Source organism: Oncorhynchus clarkii, chromosome 30, assembly GCF_045791955.1.
Source record: "Oncorhynchus clarkii lewisi isolate Uvic-CL-2024 chromosome 30, UVic_Ocla_1.0, whole genome shotgun sequence".
NCBI classification, from domain to species: domain Eukaryota; kingdom Metazoa; phylum Chordata; class Actinopteri; order Salmoniformes; family Salmonidae; genus Oncorhynchus; species Oncorhynchus clarkii.
Window position 1 is genome coordinate 33,026,534 of NC_092176.1, and position 26,667 is coordinate 33,053,200.

General features: G+C 42.2%; 1 protein-coding gene across 1 annotated transcript in view; it reads left to right on the forward strand.

The window, feature by feature from the left end:
• LOC139389850 (succinyl-CoA:3-ketoacid coenzyme A transferase 1, mitochondrial-like) overlaps nucleotides 1-26,667 on the forward strand; it is a 112,560-nt gene that overhangs the window by 24,820 nt on the left and 61,073 nt on the right. The gene's annotated exons all lie outside the window — the stretch shown is intronic.

Sequence of the window (26,667 nt, forward strand, 5' to 3'; positions counted from 1 at the left end):
AAAGTGAATAAAACAAACTTAGGGAGCAGGCTTCTAATGTTAACATGCATGAAAGCAAGGCTTTTACGGTTACAGAAGTCAACAAATGAGAGCGCCTGGGGAATGTGAGTGGTGCTGGGGGCTACAGTTCCTGGGTTAACCTCTAAATCACCAGAGGAACAGAGGAGGAGTAGGATAAGGGTATGGCTAAAGTCTATAAGAACTGCTTGTCTAGTGCGTACGGAACAGAGAGTAAAAGGAACAGATTTCTGGGTGAGGAAGAATAGATTCAAGGCATAATGTACAGACAAGGGTATGATTGGATGGGAGTACAGTGGACGTAAACCTAGGTATTGAGTGACGATGAGAGAGGTTTTTTCTCTAGAGGCACCATTTAAGTCAGGTGAGGCTACCGCATGTGTGGAGGGTGGAACATAGCATAGCATATTGAGCAGGGCTGGAGGCTCTACATTGAAATAAGCTGCCGGGGCTAGCAGAAGGGCCCCCGGGGACAATGGGAAAACCTGTTGAAACCACCTCGGATGGTTGTGTTGGCAGACCAGTCGTGATGTATCGGCGGGGCTCCGTGTCGGCAGAAAGGGGTCCAGGGCAATATTTTAGCCCAAGAATTGGCTGATAGACCTCTTCGGCTAGCCGGGAGATGGGGCTAGCTCGAGGCTAGCTCCAGGCTAACTGGTGCTTGCTTCGGGACAGAGATGTTAGCCAGGAGTAGCCACTCGGATAGCAGCTAGCTAGCTGTGATGATCCGGTGTAAAGGTTCAGAGCTTGCGGTAAGAATCCGGAGATGTGGTAGAGAAAAAACAGTCCGATATGCTCTGAGTTGATATCACGCTGTGCAGACTGGCAGGAATTGACCGGGCTGAGGTCAATAGTACAGTACTGCATTGTGCTGTACTATTGTATTGGACTGTACTCTACTGTGCTTTACTCACTGTACTTATCTGTACTGTCCAAGCTTGTGAAACATGCAGTGCCTTCAGAAAGTATTCATACCCCTTGACCTTTTTACACTTTTGTGACCCACCACCTCGATTCGGTCAGATGTAGCAACGTTTATTTCTTTATTTTTTTTTACATTGGATAGAAGTAGAGACTCCGAGCTAGAAAATGCTATATCATGCACATAACATTAGCTAGCAAGCCAGACAGCTAACATTAGCTAGATAGCTAACAGTATGCATTAAGATGCAATGAAAATAACTTTCTGACAAAATTAGAAACATGTAATATCTTAAAATGTAGCTAGCTAAACGCTCTTGCCTGTATACATGGATGAACGCTTCTCCCTCTCCATCATGAATGCCATGGCTGCCCTTAGTTTGAAGTTGTAATCTGAAGACAAGTGTTTTATACAACAGCCTTCTGTGATCTCTTTTTTTCTCCCTCCACATTTGCAATCATACTCTGCTTCCACTGGGGATTCCACTGCTTTCAAAACTCAGTCAACTTCTTCCGTGACAACAACACCATCACTGTCATCAGAAGACTCTACAATGTCTGGTTCAATGAAAAATGTTTTGTTGATCTTTGTTGATAGCGCCTGTTAAATTCAGGGCAGCGATGTTGAGAGCAGTTTAAACACTTTTGCAGTTCTCCATGATATTTTTCAAAAAAGCCGCAGTAGCACGGATTATCTACACATACTGAGCAGCTCATGTTATAGACAGAAGCATGCTACATGGCAGACCAATCTGAACTCCTCTCTCGGCATGTCCAGCCCATCCATTATCTCAGCCAGTCATGGCTAGCATGGAGGTTCCTGTCTTTTTTCGTGGCTAAACCATCTAGGCTCGGAATTTAACAATGTTATTCGTATTTACAGATGGCATACACGTTTGTTATTAAAGCACATGAAAGTTAACATGTTCCATTTTTGTGTTCAAATGCCTCTACTGTGAAGTAGTGACGTGCGACATACACCAAGCTTCCTGAAAAGGGCAGTGGTGGAAAAAATACCCAATTGTCATACTTAAGTCATTTTCTATGAAAACAACTTTACTTTAACTCACGTAAAAGTCACCCAGTAAAATTCAAAAAAGTCTAAAAGTATTTGGTTTAAAATACACTTAAGTATCAAAAGTATAAATAATAAAACATTCCTTATTAAAGCAAACCAGACGGCACCATATTTGTTTTTATTTTTTATTTACGGATAGCCAGGGGCACACTCCAAAATTCAGACATAATTTACAAACAAAGTGTGTTTAGTGGGTCTGCCAGATCAGAGGCAGTAGGGATGACCAGGGAGGTTCTGTTGATAAGTGTGTGAATTGGACCATTTTCCTGTCCTGCTAAGCATTCAAAATGTAATGAGTACTTTAGTGAAGTAAAAGTAGTTGAAAATAGACACAGTAAAGTACAGATACCCCAAAAAACTACTTAAGTACTTTACTCCACTGGAAACGGGTCACATTTTGGTTGTGTTACAGCCTAAATTCAAAATAGATGAAATAAATAAAAATATCACCTATCAACACACAATACCCCATAATGACAAAGTGAAAACATGTTTTTAGAAATGTTTGCAAATGTATTGATAATGAAATACAGAAAAGGGTATCTAATTTACATATCAAGTATATCAACGATCTACACAAAATACTCTCAGTGAAAAAAATAAAGAAAATTATAGATAAGTATTTAACCCCCCGAGTCAATAGAGATTAGAATCACCTTTGGCAGCAATTACAGCTGTAAGTCTTTCTGGGTAAGTCTCTAAGAACTTTGCACACCTGGATTGTACAATATTTGCACTTTATTATTTATTTTATTCTTCAAGGCCTGTCAAGACAATTTTAAGTGAAAACAGTAATTAGGCCACTCAGGAACATTCAATGTCATTTTGGTAAGCAACTCCAGTGTATATTTGACTGTTGGAAAAGACACTGAAGCAGATGTTTTTACAAAATGTTTTATCTACCAATAGGTGCCCTTCTTTGAGAGTCAATGGAAAACCTCCCTGGTCTTTGTTGTTGAGTCTGTATTTGAAATTCACTGATTGACTGAGAGACCTTACAGATCACTGTGTGAGGCACAGAGATGAGGTAGTCATTAAAAAATCATATTAAACACTGTAATTGCACACAGAGTGAGTCCATGCAACCTATTATGTGACTAGCACATTTTTACCCCTGAACTTATTTAGGCTTGCCATTTCAAAGGGGTTGAATTGTATTTATTTATTTCACCTTTATTTAACCAGGTAGGCTAGTTGAGAACAAGTTCTCATTTACAACTGCGACCTGGCCAAGATAAATCATAGCATTGTGAACAGACAACACAGAGTTACACATGGAGTAAACAATAAACAAGTCAATAACACAGTAGAAAAAAAAGGAGTCTATATACAGTGTGTGCAAAAGGCCTGAGGAGGTAGGCGAAATATTACAATTTAGCAGATTAACACTGGAGTCATAAATGATTTGATGGTCATGTGCAGGTAGAGATACTGGTGTGCAAAAGAGCAAAAAAGTAAATAAATAAAAACAGTATGGGGATGAGGTAGGTAAATTGGATGGGCTATTTACCGATGGACTATGTACAGCTGCAGCGATCGGTTAGCTGCTCAGATAGCAGATGTTTAAATTTGGTGAGGGAGATAAAAGTCTCCAACTTCAACGATTTTTGCAATTCGTTCCAGTCACAGGCAGCAGAGAGCTGGAAGGAAAGGCGGCCAAATGAGGTGTTGGCTTTAGGGATGATCAGTGAGATACACCTGCTGGAGCGCGTGCTACGGGTGGGTGTTGCCATCGTGAACTGAGATAAGGCAGAGCTTTACCTAGCATGGACTTGTAGATGACCTGGAGCCAGTGGGTCTGGCGATGAATATGTAGCGAGGGCAAGCCGACTAGAGCATACAGGTCGCAGTGGTGGGTGGTATAAGGATCTTTAGTAACAAAGCGGATGGCTCTGTGATAAATTGCATCCAGTTTGCTGAGTAGAGTATTGGAAGCCATTTTGTAGATGAAATCGCTGAAGTTGAGGATCGGTAGGATAGTCAGTTTTGCTCTGGTAAGTTTGGCGGCGTGGGTGAAGGAGGCTTTGTTGCGAAATAGAAAGCCGATTCTAGATTTGATTTTGGATTGGAGATGTTTGATATGAGTCTGGAAGGAGAGTTTACAGTCTAGCCAGACACCTAGGTACTTATAGATGTCCACATCTTCTAGGTCGGAACCATCCAGGGTGGTGATGCAAGTCGGGCGTGCGGGTGCAGGCAGCGAACGGTTGAAAAGCATGCATTTTGTTTTACTAGCGTTTATGAGCAGTTGGAGGCCACGGAAGGAGTATTGTATGATGTTGAAGCTCGTTTGGAGGTTAGATAGCACAGTGTCCAAGGGCCAGAAGTATACAGAATGGTGTCGTCTGCGTAGAGGTGGATCAGGGAATCGCCCCCGCAGCAAGAGCAACATCATTGATATATACAGAGAAAAGAGTAGGCCCGAGAATTGAACCCTGTGGCACCCCCATAGAGACTGCCAGAGGACCGGCAGTCTGACCTCTGATTTGACACACTGAACTCTGTCTGCAAAGTAGTTGGTGAACCAGGCAAGGCAGTCATTAGAAAAACCGAGGCTCCTGAGTCTGCCGATAAGGTTATGGTGATTGACAGGGTCTAAAGCCTTGGCCAGGTCGATGAAGACGGCTGCACAATACTGTCTTTTATCGATGGCGGTTATGATATCGTTTAGTAACTTGAGCGTGGCTGAGGTGCACCCGTGACCGGCTCGGAAACCAGATTGCACAGCGGAGAAGGTACGGTGGGATTCGAGATGGTCAGGGATCTGTTTGTTGACTTGGCTTTCGAAGACCTTAGATAGGCAGGGCAGGATGAATATTTATTGACTCAAGACATTTCAGCTTTTCAGAAATGCAATTAATAAAAAATAAAAACATAATGACAAAGTGAAAACATGTTTTACAAATGTTAGCTAATTATTTGAAAATGAAATACAGAAATCTAATTTATAGAAGTTTTCACACCCCTGAGCCAGTACTTTGTAGAAGTGCCTTTGGCAGCGATTTCAGATCTGAGGTTTCCACACCTGGAATGTGGAACATTTACCCGTTCTTCTTTTCAAAATTCATAAAGCTCTATCAAATCGGTTGTTGATCATTGCTAAACAACAATTTTCAGGTCTTGCCATAAATTTCCAGGTAGATTTAAGTCAAAACTGTAACTCGGCCACTCAGGAACATTGAAAAACTGCTTGACTGAGGGACCTTAAAATTATTTCTATGTGTGGTGTACAGAGATGAGGTAATCATTCAACAATCTTGCTATAATACTATTATTGCACACAGAGTGAGTCCATGGAACTCATGTGACATGTTAAGCACATGTTTACTCCTGAACTTATCTAGGCTTCTCATAACAAAGGGCTTGAATACTTATTGACTCAAAACATTTTAGCTTTTCATTTTTTATTAATATGTAAAACTTTTAAAAACAATTCCACTTTGATATTATGGGATATTTTGTGTAGTTGGACAGTTACGATCTCATTTCAATCCATTTATAATTCAGGCTGTAACACAACAAAATGTTGAAAAACGTCTAGGGGTTTGAATACTTTCTGAAGGCATTGTACATATATGATAGGTTCAGATTTGGTCCAGTCCCGTCCGTCTGTGGACGTTACCGTCAAGGCCAGGGTGGACTGTTGGTCGATGCTCAGTGGGTGAGGATGCTATTTACAGTAAATGGAAAGAGAGGTGGCTCATGCGTAGGAGTCAGTAAGTGCTGGGAGAGGTGACATTATCTGAATAGTGAGAAATAGAGAGGGAGAGAGGGGAGGGGTTGTCCAGACGGACTGTTTTAACACTCTTGGTTTGACCACCAGACATCAGAAAGAGAAATAAAACAGTTATGAGCTAATCAGGGAGGACAGTATCAGGTGACCCAACTGTGGTTTGTGACTATTATGATTTCCCATTGTATTCAATTCAGTTGCAGTAATTCCATTACAGTTTTTGGATAATTCTGTTAACAATTCGGTAACAGTATTGTGAGTTTTACCTGGTGCAGGTCTACAATTTTGTTTCTGGTGTCCTTTGACAGCTCTTTGGTCTTGGCCAAAATTGATATCAGTAAAATCATTAAAACTAATTGGTATAACTAATTGGACTTGCATTATCCTCCCTCCTCATGAGAGAGAAAGAAAATAGAAAATATCTTACAGAAGGTATACAATTTCTCAAAATGAATGTATGTTTTGATATTAGTTAGCAGGGGTCTTTACGTCAACATGATTGTGTTTTTATGTATTTGTAATACCTTTTAAGACTTTCTGGTAGAAGTTTTCTAAGACCCATTTTTCCCATCTGTTTTCTAGAAATCAAAGCTTTTACTTATGGCAATTTTTTTTTTAAATGGAGAATGGTTGAAAAATGTATATATTGCTTAATTTACCCAAAATATAGACTCTTACATGCTGACCAGACCTCTGTTGATTTTGTCCACCCACACCAGATGCGACCAGGAGCCTCAAGTTGAAATATCAAAACGAACTCTGAACTAACTATATTAATTTGGGGACAGGTTGAAAAGCATTAATAATTTATGGCAATTTAGCTATCTTGCTGTTGCTAGCTAATTTGTCCTGGAATATAAACATTGGGTTGTTATTTTACCCTGAAATGCACAAGGTTCTCTACTCCGACAATTAATCCACAGATAAAAGGGTAAACCGAGTTAGTTTCTAGTAATCTCTCCTCCTTCAGGCTTCTTCTTCTTTGGACTTCATATGGTGGTTGGCAACCAACTTTAAGGTGCATTACCACCACCAACTGGACTCGAGTGTGGATCTCAGTTCATCCACGTGGGTATATGCTCCTAAAAATGAATGAGGAGGTGGGACTTGTAGCGCATCAAGCGTCACAAATAGGACCAAGTTCTATTCTATAAGATGCACAAGCGGTGCGGGTGCAATGATTGAATAAAATGTATGTGTCAGCATGTTAGCTTTCATTTGACACCAAATTTGATATGTTCCTATGAACTTCATGCTGGTGCTCATGGGACCTTTCAGATAGAAATGCCCTTGGGTATAAAGCTGTAGTGTTTACTTACAGACAATTCCTCCCAAATCCTTAGTTCAACTCTGGGATTTTGACACTGGCAAGAGTCTACACTATACATAGAGGTCAAGTTCCTACACTGGATGGTTGGTCGTGGTTGTGATGTGCAGAGAATAAAATTAGTTATTTTCCCAGCATGGCTGAGCGGTTTCTGACAATGTTGTTGAAGATGTAGCCTACCACCGTGCTCCTCACTTATCCTGTCACACTTCAATGAAAGTTCCCAGATCAATCCTGTTCTCAACTCTACATCAGATACAGGCTACTGTGCTATAGTCAACTGATCTTGACTTGACCCTCAGTCTTCCAAACGTGAAGTAGAACTAGCTAATGGTTTTCCTGGTAAAAAAAGACAACTCAATGATATGATTTACATCTTAGGACAATGATATAGAATAGCATTTTGGCAGTCTGCCCTGGTTGCTGGCCAACGACACTCTGCTCGGCTCCATTTTGGAATGTTCTGTAGCACCCATCTCTCGGTCTGTTATCCCCTTATCACAGATACAATCATGTCTAATGCATTTTAGGATGTGATGTACCGCACAGGGTGTTCAATCAAAGCTGTCTTTTCGCATTATCACAACCCCTCCCCTCTTCTTTGAGTGTGTGTGAGCATGCGTCTGTGTGCCTTTTTTCATGTCAGCTTGGGGTGTATTTGGATATTGACAGCATCCATCCTCCAAGGTGTTATCTCCCTCACATTGTCTGTCCATCTGGTCCTAGACACCGCTCTCTGTGGGCTTCATGATAGAAGACTGTGGCGTGGGGATTGAAAGGACTCCCATTACTCTGCCAAAAGCTCCACAGGTTGACAAGGGAGAGAGGAGATGTTGGACGCTAACAAAGAGGAGCTCTTAGATGTAGTTTCTCTATTGAGCTTTGAGTGCGGACTTGAAGCCTATTCAGCTAATTGTTAGATTTAATTGATTTTCCTACTGTAAGTGGAGAAGAGACACACCGACTTGCTTCGGGAATGTTGTGTATTATTTTTCATGGCCATCTTCACAGTCTTCTGTGCATGGATGAATGAATGAATGAATGTCTGTGTGAGACTCACAGCTTTACTCTAACACCATTGTGGGTAGTGTGAATGACAGAGCAGAGACTTGTAAAGCTGTTCAACTTCATAAAACCCAGGACATATTCATCACTTTCCAATATCCCCCCTTTTATATAGAGTAGGCTTTCATTTCACTGCTACCAAACTTCTATATTATTTACATTGAGAGCACACTGGTAGCTAAGATAACATTCATATTGAGAACCTGTACCCTGCTCCTTGTAGGGGGAGTGGGACAGCAAAGTTAGCCAAGAGCTGAAGAGAAAGCTCACTTTGGGGTGACTTAACACCTCTCTCTTTCCCTTGGTACATCTTCTCCATAGCAATCGGAGGTAAATCTAGGCCGTGGTTCAGACCTAGGGCCCTGAGCTTAATGATGAGCTTGGAGGGTACAATGGTGTTGAAGACTGAGCTATAGTCAATGAACAGCATTCTGACATGGGTAATCTTCTTGTCCAGATGGGACAGGGCAGTGTGCAGTGCGAGGGCGATTGCATCGTCTGTGCATCTATTGTGGCGGTAAGCAAATTGAAGTGGGTCTAGGGTGTAAGGTGGAGGTGATATGACGCTTAACTAGCCTCTCAAAGCACTTCATGGTGACAGAAGTGAGTTCTACGATGCGATAGTCATTTAGTTCAGTTACCTTCTGCTTTCTTGGGTACAGGAACAATGGTGGACATCTTGAAGCAAGTGGGGACAGCAGGCTGGGATAGGGAGAAATTGAATATGTCCGTACACACTCCAGCTAGCTGGTCTGCGCATGCTCTGAGGACGCAGCTAGGGTTGCTGTCTGGGCAGCTTAAATGTCTTACTCATGTTGGCCACGGAGAACGAGAGCCCACAGTCTTTTGGTGTGGGCGCATCGGTGGCACTGTCTTAACCTCGAAATGGGCGAAGAAGTTGTTTAGCTTGTCTGGGTGCAAGGCGTCGGTGTCTGCGATGTGGCTCGTTTTCTCTTTGTAATCCCCGATTGTCTGTACACCCTGCCACATACGTCTTGCCTGAGCTGTTGAATTGCGACTCCACTTTGTCTCTGTACTGACATTTTGCTTGTTTAATTGCCTTACAGAGGGAATAACTACACTGTTTGTATTCAACCATATTCCTAGTCACCCCTGCCATGGTTAATTGCGGTGGTTCTCGCTTTCAGGTGTGCGCAAATGCTGCCATCTATCCACAGTTTCTGGTTTGGGTAGGTTTTAATAGTCATCGTGTGAACAGTGTTCCCGATACACTTCCTGATGAACTCAGTCACTGTGTCCATATAAACATCAATGTTATACTCTGAGGCTACCTGGAACATATCCCAGTCTGCGTGATCAAAATGATCTTGAAGCATGGATTCCCATTGGTCAGACCAGCATTGAATAAACCTTAGCACGGGTACTTCCTGTTTGAGTTTCTGCCTATAGGAAGGGAGGAGCAGAATGGAGTTTGTTTTGATTTGCTGATGGGAGGAAGACCTTGTAGGCGTCTCAATAAGGCGAGTTGCGGTGATATATTGTTTTTCCTAAGCGAGTACTACAGTCAATGTGTTGATAGAACTTCGGTAGGGTTTTCCTCAAATTTGCTTTATTGAAATCCCCAGCTACAATAAATCCTGCCTCAGGATATGTGGTTTCCAGTTTGCATAAAGGTCAGTGTTCCTTGAGGGCCGTCGTGGTATCGGCTTGAGGGGGAATATACACGAGAATTCTCTTGTGAGGTAATACGGTCTGCATTTGATTGTGAGGTATTCTAGGTCGGGTGAACAAAAGGATTTGAGTTTCTGTATGTTATCACAGTCACACCATGAGTAGTTAATCATGAAACATACACTCCCGCATTATTTCTTCCCGGAGAGTTCTTTATTCCTGTCTGCACGATGAACCCAGCTGGATGTATGGACAGGGACAGCATATCCCGAGGGAGCCATGTTTCTGTGAAACAGAGTCTGTCTACTTTATAAACAGAGCTCGTCTACTTTATTGTTCAGAGACTGAACATTAGCGAGTAATATACTCTGAAGCAGTGGATGGTGTGGCCGCCTCCTGAGTCGGACTAGAAGTCTTCACCTAATACCTTTTCTCCGTCGACAGCGTTTTGGAGCACCCTCTGGGATAAGTTCAATTGATCGTGGGGGTGCGAACAAATGATCCAATTTGAGAAGGTCGTATTCCTCGTCGCAATGCTGGTGAGTTACCGCCACTCTGATATCCAAACGTTTTTTCTGGATGTATGTAATAACGCACAAAAACAAAATACTGCAAAGTTGCTTAGGAGCTAGAAGCAGAGCTGCCATGTCTGTCTGAGCCATCTTACTTTCCGACCCAGAGTTACCTCTTCTGCAGAGGATATGTTTGTTAGAGTTACCAGCCTCAGAAATGGACAATTAACTGCACTTCAGTTTCTACCACAGAGTTCAAGTAACAGACGCATCACAACATCAGCTATTCAGAGGACACTGTGTGAATCAGGCCTTCATGGTCTAATTGCTGCAAAGAAACCACTACTAAAGTACACCAATAAGAAAAAGAGACTTGTTTGGGCCAAGAAAGACACAGAGTAGGTGAACGCATGATCTCCGCATGCGGACTTCCCACTGTGAAGCATGGAGGAGGAGGAGGTGTGATGGTGTGGGGGTTCTTTGCTGGTGACACTGTTTGTGATTTATTTCGAATTCAAGGCGCACTTAACCAGCATGGCTACCACAGCATTCTGCAGTGATACGCCATCCCGTTTGGTTTGCGCGTAGTAAAACACACCTCCAGATTATGTTAAGGCCTATTTGACCAATAAGGAGAGTGATGGAGTGCTGCATCAGATGACCTGGCCTCCACAATCACCTGACCTCAACCCAATTGAGATGGTTTGGGATGAGTTGGACCCCAGAGTGAAGGAAAAGCAGCCAACAAGTGCTCAGCATATGTGGGAAATCCTTCAAGACTTTTTGAAAAACATTCCAAGTGAAGCTGGTTGAGAGAAAGCCAAGAGTGTGCAAAGCTGTCATCAAGGCAAAGGTTGGCTACTTTGAAGAATCTCAAATATAAAATCTATTTTGATTTGTTTAACACTTTTTATTGGTTACTAGATGATTCCAAATGTGTTATTTCATAGTTTTGTTGTCTTCACGATTATTCTACAATGTGAAAAATAGTCAAAATAAAGAAACTTTTGAATGAGTAATGTGTGTCCAAGCTTTTTTGTGTGTGTGTGTGTGTGTGTGTGTGTGTGTGTGTGTGTGTGTGTGTGTGTGTGTGTGTGTGTGTGTGTGTGTGTGTGTGTGTGTGTGTGTGTGTGTGTGTGTGTGTGTGTGTGTGTGTGTGTGTGTGTGTAAAAATCGATAATGTCCATATTCATGTTTTAAAATGTATGTAAATTGTTAAGTATTTTTGTCTGTAATGTCTTTTTCGTTGTGTCGTACTGCAGGAAGACTAGGTGTCAGCATTGGCGTCAGCTAATGGGGATCCCCCAAAATATGTCCAGCCCTTATATTTATCCTCACTGGTGTTTTACTATTTTCTTTTCCGGATAACCAGGGCTACAAGTAGAACACAAAACTATTTGACATAAACAGATGCATTAGTGAGTTTTATTGGCAAATGTCAATAAATTAAAAAAAGTTTGCCAAAGCAAAAACCTGATCAAAATGAATGTATATGAAGCTGTAAGTACAGAAATGGTTTGCTCAGTGGGAAATTAATATACTAGTCAGTGACAACTGTTTGAAGTTTAGAGTTTGTGAAAAGAAACTATGTGAGGTTATTACAGTATTATATACACTATGTCCTTGTGTTTCCTATGATCTTCTGTGTAGAAGAACCTCTCACCTTCTAACAACTCTTGTGTAGCTTGTGAGTGTTGTGGAGTCTCATCTTTTCGTCAATAGCTTTTAATAGTTTGTAGCTCAAACTATTCTGACTCCACAGAAGTTGTTGTAAAAAGACCCCGTCCCAGACCCCTTCGGGATCCACCCTTGTTCTCACGAACACCGCTCTAGCTCAGCCCCCCGTTAATCACAGACTAATGGTTGGTACCAATAGATGCAGAATAAATCCAATCCCAGACTAATTCAGTGGTACAACCAAGAAGTCTGTAGCTCAAACACACAATGTTTAAAAGGGGTTAGAAGTCCAGATTTGAATTAAAAACCGGTTTGTTCAAATTAGAGGTAATTGAGTTCATTACTGTCACAGAGTCAGGCCTTATGGGCTGGTGTTGTGTTGGTTTCTGCAGCCCACCCCTATTTGTGCCTACTTCCTTATTTCACTTCCCAGTGCACCAACTAAGACAACACAACACGCCAGCCAACCATGACATTTCCTCTCTCTCTCTCACACACACACACACACACACACACACACACACACACACAGACACACACACAGACACAGTGGGAGATGGCTATAAATAAGTTGCATAATGAGAGTGTGGTGTCACTGTCCTCATGCTCCGTCGCCTGCAGCCAGACTGTCCCCAACTTCCCCTAGCCGACACGCCTCAACACACACACAAACACACACACACACACACACACACACACACACACACACACACACACACACACACACACACACACACACACACACAAACACAAACTAGGGAAAGCTGAGCTAAAGCTCAAGGAGAAATGAATGCCCTTCATATGTCTGCTGATCAGAGCAATGTGTCTGATCTTCACTCAAACACTGTTAACACACACAGTCGAAGGTGGATCAGGGCTGGGTCACAACCGTTCATTCACATCACTGGATCTTTCACAGGGCCAGATCAACAGGTTAATGTGCGTGTCAAATCAAATCAAAGGTTATTCGTCATGTACACAGGTTACAGCAGGTATAAATGCTGCAGTCAAATGCTTACTTACAAGCTCCCTCAACAGTGCAGTACACAAATCAATCAAATAAACAAGTAGTATGCATAGTAATGAAACTGGTATGTACACAATAGGATATACAGTATAAATGATATGTATAATGTGGATAGTGTCTTGGTCACGCAGTTGAGTAAATAGTCTATAAATAGAACAGCAGAGTTGACTGTGTGTGTATGTGTGATTCTGTGTGTGTATGTGTGCTTCTGTGTGTGTATGTGTGATTCTGTGTGTGTGTGTGTGATTCTGTGTGTGCATTGATATAGTGGTGTGTAAACTCTGATCGTCAGTCACAGTGAAAAAAGGTACGCTCCCTTTCCTTGCAATACTTTTTCCTCAAAAAAGTGTGTGAAGTGCGTTGACTTGCGTTTACCCTCCACTGCACCACTGTGTGTTGTGTGAGTTTGTGGGTAAGGGGTGGATGAACATGCGTCTCCTGTACTTGTGGTTTATGCATTTCCATTGATCAGATCAGCGAGCTGTGCCATGACGTTTTGATCTAATAATACGTCTGTGTCTGAAGGTGGTGAATCTGGGGATAGATTGCCACAACACAGACAAGGGCAGAGCACAAGAACACACACAGTGTTTCATAACGGTGGCTGGCCATCCGTTTGAGATTAATAAACCCTGACAGGGCTCAGAGCCCTAAAAAAGAACAAACTGACAAGAATAAGGTGCATGTGTCCCTGGGGCCTTTAATTCCCGGTGTCTCCCTGCCAGCACACTTCAAGCCTCTCTCCGCTCTCATTGATGTGAAAATGCTACTACATACAGGGAAATATCAATGTGCGTTTGTGCAGTGTGTGTGTGTGTTACACTGGCACGTATGAATGTGCGCTATGTGCCACGCCTGTGTGTTTGTCCTGCTGCCACCTCACACGCATGCACAGATCAAAGCCACACTGGGCCCTTCATACACACAGAATATTTAAATATGTTGAGTTTGTCTATTGTCTGGGCCTGGGTTAGTTTGTTTATTGTGTGGGCCTGGGTTAGTTTGTTTATTGTGTGGGCCTGGCCTGGGTTAGTTTGTTCATTGTGTTGGCCTGGGCCTGGGTTAGTTTGTTCATTGTGTTGGCCTGGGCCTGGGTTAGTTTGTTCATTGTGTTGGCCTGGGCCTGGGTTAGTTTGTTCATTGTGTTGGCCTGGGTTAGTTTGTTCATTGTGTTGGCCTTTGCCTGGGTTAGTTTGTTTATTTATTGGCCTGGGTTAGTTTGTTTATTGTGCTGGCCTGGGTTAGTTTGTTTATTGTGCTGGCCTGGGTTAGTTTGTTCATTGTGCTGGCCTGGGTTAGTTTGTTCATTGTGCTGGCCTGGGTTAGTTTGTTCATTGTGCTGGTCTGGGTTAGTTTGTTCATTGTGCTGGTCTGGGTTAGTTTGTTCATTGTGCTGGTCTGGGTTAGTTTGTTCATTGTGCTGGCCTGGGCCTGGGTTAGTTTGTTCATTGTGCTGGCCTGGGCCTGGGTTAGTTTGTTTATTGTGCTGGCCTGGCCTGGGTTAGTTTGTTCATTGTGTTGGCCTGGGCCTGGGTTAGTTTGTTCATTGTGTTGGCCTGGGCCTGGGTTAGTTTGTTTATTGTGCTGGCCTGGGTCCAGGTTAGTTTGTTTATTGTGCAGGCCTGTGTCCAGGTTAGTTTGTTCATTGTGCTGGTCTGGGTTAGTTTGTTTATTGTGCTGGCCTGGGTTAGTTTGTTTATTGTGCTGGCCCGGGCCCAGGTTTAGTTTGTTTATTGTGCTGGCCTGGGTTAGTTTGTTCATTGTGCTGGCCCGGGCCCAGGTTAGTTTGTTTATTGTGCTGGCCCGGGCCCAGGTTAGTTTGTTTATTGTGCTGGCCCGGGCCCAGGTTAGTTTGTTTATTGTGCTGGCCCGGGCCCAGGTTTAGTTTGTTTATTGTGCTGGCCTGGGTCCAGGTTAGTTTATTTATTGTGCTGGCCTGGGTCCAGGTTAGTTTGTTTATTGTGCAGGCCTGTGTCCAGGTTAGTTTGTTTATTGTGCTGGCCTGGGTCCAGGTTAGTTTGTTTATTGTGCTGGCCTGGGTTAGTTTGTTCATTGTGCTGGTCTGGGTTAGTTTGTTCATTGTGCTGGCCCGGGCCCAGGTTAGTTTGTTTATTGTGCTGGCCCGGGCCCAGGTTAGTTTGTTTATTGTGCTGGCCCGGGCCCAGGTTTAGTTTGTTTATTGTGCTGGCCTGGGTCCAGGTTAGTTTGTTTATTGTGCTGGCCTGGGTTAGTTTGTTTATTGTGCTGGTCTGGGTTAGTTTGTTTATTGTGCTGGCCCGGGCCCAGGTTTAGTTTGTTTATTGTGCTGGCCCGGGCCCAGGTTTAGTTTGTTTATTGTGCTGGCCCGGGTTAGTTTGTTTATTGTGCTGGCCCGGGTTAGTTTGTTTATTGTGCTGGCCCGGGTTAGTTTGTTTATTGTGCTGGCCCGGGTTAGTTTGTTTATTGTGCTGGCCCGGGTTAGTTTGTTTATTGTGCTGGCCCGGGTTAGTTTGTTTATTGTGCTGGCCCGGGTTAGTTTGTTTATTGTGCTGGCCCGGGTTAGTTTGTTTATTGTGCTGGCCCGGGTTAGTTTGTTTATTGTGCTGGCCTGGGTTAGTTTGTTTATTGTGCTGGCCCGGGTTAGTTTGTTTATTGTGCTGGCCCGGGTTAGTTTGTTTATTGTGCTGGCCTGGGCCTGGGTTAGTTTGTTTATTGTGCTGGCCTGGGTCCAGGTTAGTTTGTTTATTGTGCTGGCCTGGGTCCAGGTTAGTTTGTTTATTGTGCTGGCCCGGGTTAGTTTGTTTATTGTGCTGGCCCGGGCCCAGGTTAGTTTGTTTATTGTGCTGGCCTGGGTTAGTTTGTTTATTGTGCTGGCCCGGGTTAGTTTGTTTATTGTGCTGGCCCGGGCCCAGGTTAGTTTGTTTATTGTGCTGGCCCAGGCCTGGGTTAGTTTGTTTATTGGGTTAGTTTGTTTATTTATTGGCCTGTGTTAGTTGTTTATTGTGCTGGCCTGGGTTAGTTTATTATTGTGCTGGCCTGGGTTAGTTTATTATTGTGCTGGCCTGGGTCCAGGTTAGTTTGTTTATTGTGCTTGCCTGGGTTAGTTTTGTTTATTGCGCTCGCCTGGCCCTGGCCGGGTTTAGCATAGGCAAAAAAAACACTGAGCTGAAGACTGTGTGCTGTGAGGCATGGTAGAGAGACAGGATGGTGGTAGGAACTGGGCGTAATTCACTGCTCATCTTCTCATTGGCAGTGGATGGGGTGAGGATCCGCCTTACAGTATCATCGTCATCATCATTTTATAACCCTTTGAGAAAGCATAGATGCAGGACTGTTGATTGAATTGAGTATCTAGGATGTAGGCTATTAAAGCAGTCTTACAGAAGTTGAGTCCCACCCCTAAATCCACAGTTAATCAGATCACTAGTGACAATTAGACAACAAGCCATAAGGACTCTGAACCACTAGCACGGCTTGTCAGTCACTCACTGACACCGCTGCAACCCATCTGAAGAAGTGTATTTCACATTGACTAATCCTCCAATAATCCTCCTTTCCTGATAGCTCTAAGCTATTGTCTATTTAATACATTTAGTACAACTATGGTGGAATCGGTGCTGGTGAAGTGATAGAGATAAGAGAGCTTTAGAGAATATTGGGACTGGATTGTGCTAAGTTACTCAGCCAATGAACTGATTCCCTGATTCAGAGGACCCATTTCCTCATCAGTAGGGCCAGATGACACCTTCTGTCGGTTTCTTGCTGATTCAATTCTGATATATTCAGCCGCTGAAACAATGTGTGTTAGTGTCAGCAGTGTAGTAGTGTAGTCAGCCCTAGTCATCCTTAGATCCATCACTAGTCTCAGTGCTACTGCTAACCTTTGAGAGCTGGAGATGTCAGTCCCCTAGCTGCTGCTAATGACACTCAGCGTTAGAGCACCCAGAGACAAAGCTACTGAAGTGTGTGTGTGTGTGCATCAAACTGTCACGCCCCCTCCCCCCACCCAAAGCCCCTGGCTCCCCTTTTGCTGCGTACATTCAGAGATTTAACCCAGAGAGAGGGAGAGAGAGCGCCTCACTTTACAGCCCTAAACCGCCCCCGGCTCTCCACCAAAGCTCCTGTATCCATGGCAACGCTAAGATGGGATCCATTCGGCTCTCACCCATTGGCTCGTCTGTCTGTCATTGTAGAGTGCTGAGGGAGACGAAGCCGAGATAGGAGGGACTCAATGTGTCTGTAAATGCCTACCTATCCCCCTAGTGTGGATGGAATAAATATACACTGACTGTACAAAACATTAAGGACACCTTCTCTTTCCATGATATAGACTGACCAGGTGAATCCTGGTGAAAGCTATGATCCCTTATTGATGTCACTTGTTGAATACACTTCAATCAGTGTCAATCAAGGGGTGGAGATGGATTAAAGAAGGATTTTTAAGCCCTGAGACATGGATATACAGTGGCAAGAAAAAGTATGTGAACCCTTTAGAATGACCTGGATTTCTGCGTAACGTCAATAGTCACAACAATATCCAAACACAATGTACTTAAACTAATAACACACTAATTATTGTATTTTTCTTGTCTATATTGAGTTTGCTATTCACAAGAAGCATTGCCTGATGTGAACCTTGCCTTGAACAAAAGAGATCTCAGAAGACCTAAGATTTAGAATTGTTGACTTGCATAAAGCTGGAAAGGGTTACAAATGTATCTCTAAAAGCCTTGATGTTAATCAGTCCACGGTAAGACAAATTGTCCATAAATGGAGAAATTTCAACACAGTTGCTACTCTCCCTAGGAGTGGCCGTCCTGCAAAGATGACTGCAAGAGCAGTGAATGCTCAATTTTTTTTGTAACCTTTTATTTAACTAGGCAAGACAGTTAAGAACAAATTCTTATTTTCAATGATGGCCTAGGAACAGTGGGTTAACTGCCTTGTTCAGGGTTAATGAGGTTAATAAGAATCCCAGAGTGTCAGCTAAAGACTTACAGAAATCTCTGGAACATGTGACCATCTCTGTTGACGAGTCTACGATACGTAAAACACTAAACAAGAATAGTGTTCATAGGAGAACACCACGGAAGAAGCCACTGTTGTCCAAAAAACCCCATTGCTGCACGTCTGAAGTTTGCAAAAAAACACCTGGATGTTCCATAGCGCTTCTGGCAAAATATTCTGTGGACAGATTAAACTAAAGTTGAGTTGTTTGGAAGGAACACACAACTCTATGTGTCGAGAAAAAAAATGTCACAGCATACCAACATCAAAACCTCATCCCAATTGTAAAGTATGGTGGAGGGAGCATCATGGTTTGGGGCTGCTTCAGGGCCTGAACAGCTTGCTATCATTGACAGAAAAATGAATTCCCAAGTTTATCAAGACATTTTACAGGAGAATGTAAGGCTATCTGCCCGCCAATTGAAGCTCAACAGAAGTTGGGTGATGCAACAGGACAACGACTCAAAACACAGAAGTAAATCAACAACAGAATGGCTTCAACATAAGAAAATACGCCTTCTGGAGTGGCCCAGTCAGAGTCCTGACCTCAACCGATTTTAAAATGCTGTGCCATGACCTCGAGTGCGGTTCACACCAGACATCCTAAGAATATTGCTGAACTGAAACAGTTTTGTAAAGATGAATGGTCCAAAATTCCTCCTGACTATTGTGCAGGTCTGATCCGCAACTACAGAAAACGTTTGGTTGAGTTTATTTCTGCCATTTGAGTTTGAGTTTTTATTTTATTTTACAGGGACAGTGCACATTAATCAACGTTTCAGTAAAAGTGCCGGTTTTAGCCAGCCGGCTAATTTTCAACCGCAGTCCCTGGGCAGGTTATTAAAAACAATTACAATCATTGAGCAGTGAGCACACGCAGAGTAACATAGGACAAGCAAGACATAGCATACTGACAGAGCAACATAGGACAAGCAAGACATAGCATACTGACAGAGCAACATAGGACAAGCAAGACATAGCATACTGACAGAGCAACATAGAACAAGCAAGATGTAGCATACAGACAGAGCAACATAGAACAAGCAAGACATAGCATACAGACAGAGCAACATAGAACAAAAAGCAGCAAGACAAAATTCATAAAAGCAACAGTTTTCACACCTCACAAGCTACAGACAACAGACATGGAAAGCGGCAATACACAGCTAAGGATTATGTTCACAAATCTGATTGACCTTTACCCATATATTCATACATTTTGTGAAAGTGTGATATGTGGTGCAGTTATGTGTGTCTGATGGCAGTGTATTCCAGACATGGGAAGCTCTCACAGAGAAAGCGGATTTACTAAAGATGCTTATCCTTAAGGGAACTATTACAGTCACCTCTCATGGCAGACCCTTGTAGATCTGCTGCCATATGTTTGGGTTTTCTGTTTAACAAAAATACTGAGTGGAGGATGAGCCAGGCCATTTAGGATCTTGAATACAAGACATGCGTCAGTGTATTGCACAAGATTTTCCCAACTCAGGAGCTCATGCTTTCTGAGGATGTAACAGTGATGATGGCTATTGGGCTTCCTATCAAGCACTTTGGGAGCCTGTTTGTAGACAGACTGAATAGGTTTTAATGTTGTACAGCAAGCTTGGGCCCAACTAGTCAAGCAGTATGTTAAGTGGGAGAGTATCATAGATTTGAAGTACAGTTTTGCTACCTCTGTAGTCAAACAATTTCGTATAAATCGGAAATTAGCTAGGTTGAATTTGGTTATCTGAATGACCTTTTTCACATGCTTTTAAAAAGAGGTTGGAATCAAGTATGATGCCAAGGTACTTAAAGTCAGATACCACCTGGAGCTTCTCCCCTGACACATAGACATCTGGCTCAGTAGCATCTGTTTCCCTCTTTGTGAAGAACATGCAAACAGTTTTTTTCACATTGAGATGCAAACATGAGTCACCGAGCCACTTTGTAACCTGGACCATTACAATAGTGAGTTCTTGTGCAGCTTGTTGTTTGCTCTTTGCATGCACATATATCACTGTATCATCTGCATACATTTGAACTTCAGACCCAGTACAGACAGAAGGCAGATCATTAATGTACAGACTGAACAGGAGGGGCCCCAGTATTGACCCTTGGGGCATGCCCACATCATAGCTAAGAGTGGGCGACAGCTCATTGCTCACTCTGACACACTGAGTTCTGCCTTCAAGGTATGATTTCATCCATCTCAAAGCATCGGGGGAAAAGTTGAACTTGGACAATTTTGTGATGAGAATCTCATGATTAACAGTATCAAAAGCCTTCCTTAGTTCCAGAAACACAGCCCCGACAACCAGTGTCAACCAGTTATTAAATCCAAGGGTTCACATACTTTTTCCAACCAACACTGTGAATGTTTACGCAGTATGTTGAATAAAGACATGAAAACCTATAATTGTTTGTGTGTTATTAGTTTAAGCAGACTGTGTATTGTTGTGACCTAGATGAAGATCAGATAAAATTGTATGACCAATTTTATGCAGAAATCCAGGTAATTCCAAAGGGTAATTACCAGGTAATTCCACATACTTTTTCTTGCCACTGTAGTATGAGGGTGAATGGGCAAGACACAATGTAAGTGCCTTTGAACAGGGTATGGTAGTAGGTGCCAGGCCCAGGTGCACCAGTTTGTGTAAAGAACTGCAACGCTGCTGTGTTTTTCACACTCAACAGTGTCATGACGCTGGCCTGGGGGTAGGTTTATGACAGTCATAAATACCTCCCCCCCCTTTTTTCCTCTCTCTACCCTACTGATGTGACTATTGAAAATCCCTTGGTTAACACAGAGATTCTGGGAACATCAGAAGGTGGGGGGAAATGAACCATATTTTGGTAATCCAACCAGTTGAACATATGCATTGGTACTTAATGAATATGATGTCAGTTCGGTTGTCATCTGAGACATTCTCATCAATGATAGGATGACATAAACAGTACAGTGGAAAGTCTACACATTATCGTTATCAGATTCACGTGGAATTGTTGTACAATTTAAATAGTTGAATATAAAATTATTGGTGAAAAGATTACATGTAATTTTAGCTTCCAAATGAGAGATTTGGGTTTTCATAAGGTTAGGGCTCTGCTCAATCAGTGGCCTGCCCTTGTGGAGACACATGGGTTATAAAACTATGAAACACACCCTTCTCCCTCCACTATATAAGCCCTTGAGGAAAATGTAACCTCCTGTTGTGAGGACGACGGTCCATACGTTAAAAAGGACTAACATGTCAACTACAGAACTAAGCCAACCTCAGCGTGAGCTTTGGTTGTGAATGGTATGAACTTTGAACTCTTATTCACTAAAGAAGTGAGACATCCTAGCCGTTGAGTTAGCAACAGCAGCTAAAAACGTGGGCTAGGAAAGGACAGACAGAGTATCCCACTTACCACCCAATGACGACACTACAACGTTTCCCGTTCGCCACTAGAGACACTCTTCAAAGGACTCTGTTGGGCAACACGGCCTTCCATCTACCACCAACCTATTGAAGCGCAGCTCAGTGTAAATATTTATAGCATTTTCCTTTTCCAAGGTATGATTCATTCTGTATATATGTAATTCTGTGTGATTAGTTAGGTATTTAGTAAATAAAGAATTAAACCCAATTTTGTATTGCTGATTCAACTTGTTAGCCAGGGTTCGTGAACATAACCAAGAATGTACAACTTTCAGATGAGACTGAATTAAGGTGACGATTAATATTGAGTGCTATTGTTGTAAAATATTACTAGGTCTTTAAGAGTTTATTCGGAAGATAACAGCTCTATAAATATTATTTTGTGGTGCACCGACTTTCTAGTTAATTACATTTACATGATTAGCTCAATCAGGTAATATTAATTACAGAGAAAGGATTTTATAGAATAGCATGTCATATCACTTAATCCGGCATAGCCAAAGACACGACAACAGTTTCCTATGTGTATCAAGAATGGTCCACCACCCGAAGAACATCCAGCCAACTTCACACAACTGTGGGAAACATTGGAGGCAACATGGGCCAGCATCCCTGTGGAACGCTTTGCTTTGAGGCTGTTCTGAGGGCAAAAGGTGGCGGCTGAACTCAATATTAGGAAGGTGGCGGTAATGTTTTGTACACTCACTGTACACTCTTACACTGGAGTGGACAATGTAGAGGGTCAGGAATTATGTTGTCACACGTAGTAACCCTTCCTGTATTGATTTGAAGATCTCTTATCGTTCCCCTCGTCCTCTGAGCTTTGGATTTAAGACGCGGCAAGTCGATTTGCCCTCTCTCTCTATCTCCCTTTCTGCTCCTTCTCTCTCACGTGTCTCCCTTCTGAGTCTGAGGAGGAAAGATTTCAGTATCATATTATAAAAGCTTATTGCTCCTGGAAGAGTCCCTGAGTGCCTCTTCCTCTCTCTAGCATTCTCTTGATGTCTCGCTCTCTCTCAATTCCATTCAATTCAAGGGGATTTATTGGCATGGGAAATGTATGTTAACATTACCAAAGCAAGTGAAGTAGATAATATACAAAAGTGAAATAAACAATACAAATTAACAGTAAACATTACACTCACAGAAGAACATTATTCCAAAAGAATAATGACATTACAAATGTCATATGTATATAGACTGTTGTAACGATGTACAAATGGTTAAAGTACAACAGGGAAAATAAATAAGCATAAATATGGTTTGTATTTACATTGGTGTTTTGTTCTTCACTGGTTTCCCTTTTCTTGTGGCAAACAGGTCACAATTCTTGTTGCTGTGATGGCACACTGTGGTATTTCACCCAGTAGATATGGGAGTTTATCAAAATCGGGTTTGTTTTCAAATTCTTTGTGGATCTGTGTAATCTGGGGGAAATTTGTCTCTAATATGGTCATACATTGGGCAGGAAGTTAGGAAGTGCAGCTCAGTTTCCACCATATGTTGTGGGCAGTGTGCACATAGCCTGTCATCTCTTGAGCCAGGTCTGTCTACAGCGGCCTTTCTCAATAGCAAGGCTATGCTCACTGAGTCTGTAGATAGTCAAAGCTTTTCTTAAGTTTGGGTCAGTCACAGTGGTCAGGCATTCTGCCACTGTGTACTCTCTGTTTAGGGCCAAATAGCATTCTAGTCTGCTCTGTTTTTTTGTTTATTCTTTCCAATGTGTCAAGTAATTATCTTTTTGTTTTCATTATTTGGTTGTGTCTAATTGTGTTGCTGTCCTGGACCAGCTTGCTTAGGGGACTCTTCTCCAGGTTGATCTTACTGTGGGTGATGGCTTTATGGAAGGTTTGTGAATCGCTTCCTTTTAGGTGGTTTTAGAATTTAACGACTGTTTTCTGAATTTTGATAATCAGCGGGTATCGGCCTAATTCCGCTCTGCATGCATTATTTGGTGTTCTACATTGTACACGGAGGATATTTTTGCGGAATTCTGCATGCAGAGTCTCAGTTTGATGTTTGTCCCATTTTGTGAATTTTTGGTTGGTGAGCGGACCCCAGACCTCCCAACCATGAAGGGCAATGGGTTCTGTAACTGATTCATGTATTTTTAGCCAGATCCTAATTGGTATGTCAAATTTGATGTTCCTTTTGATGGCATAGAATGCCCTTCTTGCCTTGTCTCTCAGATTGTTCACAGCTTTGTGGAAGTTACCTGTGGCGCTAATGTTTAGGCCAAGGTATGTATAGTTTTTTGTGTGCTCTAGGGCAACGGTGTCTAGATGGAATTTTTATTTGTGGTCCAGGTGACTGGACCTTTTTTTGGAACATCATTATCCAGGTCTGGCAGAATCTGTGCAGAAGATATACAGTTGAAGTCGGATGTTTACATACACTTAGGTTGGAGTCATTAAAACTCGTTTTTTTAACCACTCCACAAATGTATTGTTAACAAACTATAGTTTTGGCAAGTCGGTTACGACATCCACTTTGTGCACGACACAAGTCATTTTTCAAACAATTGTTTACTGACAGATAATTTCACTGAATCACAATTTCAGCGGGTCAGAAGTTTACAAACTATAGTTGACAGTGCCTTTAAACAGCTTGCAAAAATTCCATAAAATGATGTCATGGCTTTAGACGCTTCTGATAGGTTAATTGACATAATTTGATAATTTGGAGATGTACCTGTGGATGTATTTCAAGGCCTACCTTCAAACTCAGAGACTCTTTGCTTGACATCTTGGGAAAATCAAATGAAATCAGCCAAGACCTCAAAAATTGTAGACCTCCACAAGTCTGGTTCATCCTTGGGAGTAATTTCCAAATGCCTGAAGGTACCATGTTCATCTGTACAAACAATAGTACGCAAGTATAAACACGATGGGACCACACAGCTGTCATACTGCACAGGAAGGAGACCCGTTCTGTCTCCTAGAGATGAACGTACGTTAGTGTGAAAAGTGCAAATCAATCCCAGAACAACAGCACCACGGGAGTGGCAGCATCATGTTGTGGGGCTGCTTTGCTGCAGGAGGGGCTGGTGCACTTCACTTAATAGATGGCTTCATGAGAAAGGAAAATTGTGTGGATATATTGAGGCAACATCTCAAGACATCAGTCAGGAAGTTAAAGCTTGGTCGCAAATGGTTCTTCCAAATGGACAATGACCCCAAGCATACTCCAAAGTTGCAAAATGGCTTACGGACAACAAAGTCAAGGTATTGGAGTGGCCATCACAAAGCCCTGACCTCAATCCTATAGAACATTTGTGGGCAGAACTGAAAAAGTGTGTGCGAGCAAGGAGGCCTACAAACCTGACTCAGTTACATCTGTCAGGAGGAATTGGCCAAAATTCACCCAACTTGTTGTGGGAAGCTTGTGGAGGGCTACCTGAAATGTTTGCCCCAAGTTAAACAATTTGTAGGCTATGCTACCAAATACTAATTGAGTGTATGCAAACTTCTGACCCACTGGGAATGTGATGAAAGAAATAAAAGCTTAAATAAATAATTTGCTCTACTATTATTCTTACATTTCACATTCTTCAAATAAAGTAGTGATCCTAACTGACAAAAAACAGGGAATTGTTACTAGGAATAAATGTCAGGAATTATGAAACATTTAAACTCAGTTATTTGGCAAAGGTGAATGTAAACTTCCGACTTCAACTGTAGGTGCTGCTGTAGGCCCTCCTTTTTGACAGAAGCACCAGATCATCAGCAAACAGTAGACATTTAACTTCAGATTCTAGTAGGGTGCTTTACCATCACCAATTCGTTGATATACATGTTAAAGAGGGTGGGGCTTAAGCTGCATCCCTGTCTCACCCCACAGCCCTGTGGGAAGAAAATTGTGTGTTTTTTTGTGTGCCAATTTTAACCTCACACTTGCTGTTTGTGTTTATAGATTTGATAATGTTATGTTTTTCCACCAACACTGTCGAAGATGAGGTTGATGACGTTCCCATTTTTATAATAGTCAGCAAAAAGTGTCTCTTGATTTTCCATAAGGAGCTTCATTTTGTGATATTTTCTTGCCTTATCATTCTTTACATACACAGGGTACTGTATTTTAATTACCTCTGAACAGCGGGAGGTAGCTTCTAAGGCCTCTCCATTTGGTTGGAGTACACTGTGCGATTCTCCTGCCATTGTTGGGCTAAAGGGCTTTGACACCTCTCACTTGACACGTCAGTGCTAATTGAAGTTGTATCAAGCTTGGCAGACTTAATTTAGCATTCAGTCCTTATATTATATTTACCCTTTTATTTTACTAGTCAAGTCAGAACATTCTTGTTCTTAAAAAAAGTTAACTGCCTTGTTCAGGGGCAGAACGAGAGATTTTGACCTTGTCAGCTCGGGGATTCGATCTTGCAACCTTTCGGTTACTAGTCCAACGCTCTAACCACTAGGCTACCTGCCGCCCCAAAAAGTAATATAATGTATTTTTCTTGGCTTTTGGAAATAAAATATAGCTTCAGACTAAACAGTACTCTCTCAGTTCCTGGTTGGATGGTGTTTCCAGGTTTCTGTTGTTTTCCAGAGCATTTACTGTATAGCGTTGGAATAATAATCTTGGGTAGTTTTAATTTAAGCCTTCCAGGTAATTCCGTCCAAAATCAGGTTGTAGGTTTTGAGTCTCTATCTCTCTCTTAAGCTTAGTGAGGGTCTTCTTCAGCAAAAAGCTTTGGTGTTATCTCACACTGCTCTTTATAGGCAGCTAGGGTACCTTAACAAACACATCGCAGGAGGATGGGAAGAAGAGACGACAAACAATGGGCTCACCCCAAAGTTGTTTCTATTCTTGCAAGTCGGGTTCTGAAGTTCACAAACTAGCTATTTCTCTTGTTCAACATACCTCTGGTAAATAGAAGAGTGCTGTCCTAATCAGGGCATAATTCACTTTTTGATCCAACAGCCATCCACCAGCCACTCAGATTTCATTAACAGTCAAAATCAGCTAAAATTACACCAAAAAACGGATGAGCATGCTTCTAAAACAATACATGTAAGAAGTAATGTGGTATATAGTTGAATATAATTTTTTGGTGACCTGAGTCTTTTAACCTAAATATCACAGATGAGACATATTTAGGAGTCATGCTTGTGCCTGTGAGATTGTCTGACTAATAGAATTGTCTTCTCTTCCCTAACTCAAACATAGAAAAATAACCTAGCTTGTGAACAAAACAATGTAAATAGCCAGAGACAAAATCTCACTTTAATAGACTTTTGTTTCAAGTCAATTAGACCAACTTTTATTCCTGTGTGCAGCGCTT